The 1,632-nt window shown below is 40.9% G+C and overlaps 1 pseudogene; it reads right to left on the bottom strand.

Annotated features, from left to right (window-relative positions):
* Positions 1 to 375: 375 nt before the first annotated feature.
* Positions 376 to 1,353, bottom strand: LOC123790096 (UDP-glucuronosyltransferase 1A8 pseudogene; annotated as a pseudogene).
* Positions 1,354 to 1,632: the final 279 nt, after the last annotated feature.

The raw sequence follows: 1,632 nt of genomic DNA, 5'->3' as shown, positions 1-1,632 counted from the left end.
GTCCAATCCGTTACTAGCTTTTCTTGTAATAAAACAGTTGTTAGAATTTATATTGGATATATGCATGCATATATAAAATAATTTCAGAAAAATTGGAAAAGCAGCATACAAAACGGCTAAGGGCATTTTCCTATAAGCTATGGCATTAGATGAACAGAAACGAAGTGTCCTTTCTTACTGTATTTTCAGTAGTTTCCCAAGGGGAGTATTACAAAACGCAGCCTGGAAATTTTATACAATTATATCACTTGTGTACATATGCGTATCAAAGAAAGCAGGTTTACAAAATTTGCTAATGCATGATTTGATGAATTGGCACAAAATAATTCATTCAACCAGGAACAATTTCCAAATGTGGTGAATGTAAATGACAAACTACAGTTCAGTAAGGAGGGGGGAATTTTGCTGTGTTTTTGTTGTTGTTGTTTTTGTATATTGTCCATAGCCAGTTATTCTTACGATACGAAAGAAGAGGTGACTTACCTTTGGCAATGGCTTTCCCTCCTGGCAGTTAATGCCTCCAATGAAGACCATGTTGGGCATCACAGGTCTGGGATACTCGAAAACAAAGTCAGTTCTCAGCAAAAAAATCGACGTTTGGCTGTAGAGATCATACGGGGTGACAGTCGTTTGGAGAACCTCAGATGCAATTTCTGTAGCTCTTTTAAAAAAATACCAACAAAATAAATGTTCCTCCAAGTGGAAAATGTGATTCCACACTCTCTCGCTGAAAGTCATGGCATCTGAGAATCCTGAGAGACCTCTAGGTACATAGGAAGGGGCACTGGGGCACTGTGTGCTTTCTTCAAGATAATGACAAAATACTCCCCTGGAGAAGACCACAGATGGGAGAGAAAAATATTTGGCTATAATTAAGCCACACATATCAAGAGGATCCAGAAACACGGCGTCAAAAGAACTCTGCCTTATGTATTCTATTAATTTTGTGTCGTTAAACAAATTCTTGCAATGTAAAAAAAAGTATTGAAAAAAGTCATAGGATGAACTCATTACCAGAGAAAGTAAATCTGTTTCCCGGTTGTTCCAATGAAAGTCAGAGAAAGTCTTGAACCGATGATTATACTTGTCCAGAGTGTAGCTTGTGGAATAAGTCTTCAGTGTAAAATTGGAGGATTTTCCCAGGTGCCAACTCACCTCCGGCACTATTAAAACCACCTCATGGCCTCTGTGGACAAGTTCCTCCACAACCGAACGCATGGTAAACCAGTGGCTCCCATCCATGGGTACCACCAGCAGCTTGCCTGCCTCGGCAAAGCCAGAAGTCAGCAGCAGAAACACACAGAGAAGAGGAAAGCCGGTCAAAATTGCAGGAGCCATTTGGGAAACTGCAGCCCAGAGCAATGCAGCTGCTTGGATTCCGAGCTGGTGTAATGTGGTCTGAGGAGGAAGTACAGGCACAAATCCCGCCCAGGAGAGGGTGTGTATTCACACATTCATTAAAAAAAAAAAGCATTACCAGTGATGCACTCCTCAGAACAATAATGAATGAGTCGCATTTGCTGACACACATGCTTGTACGTTTTCCAGATAAGAATACCTTTTGATCTTTGCCTTGTCAGAGATCGTGCGCTGTATCGCACCCAATGGTCATTTGGAAACAGAATATTAGGC

Source organism: Ursus americanus, chromosome 1 (assembly GCF_024610735.1).
Source record: "Ursus americanus isolate L20-20 chromosome 1, mUrsAme1.1.p, whole genome shotgun sequence".
In the NCBI taxonomy this organism is placed as follows: Eukaryota; Metazoa; Chordata; class Mammalia; order Carnivora; family Ursidae; genus Ursus; species Ursus americanus.
Note: the sequence above shows the minus strand (reverse complement) of the source record. Positions and strands in the feature narration are given on the sequence as shown.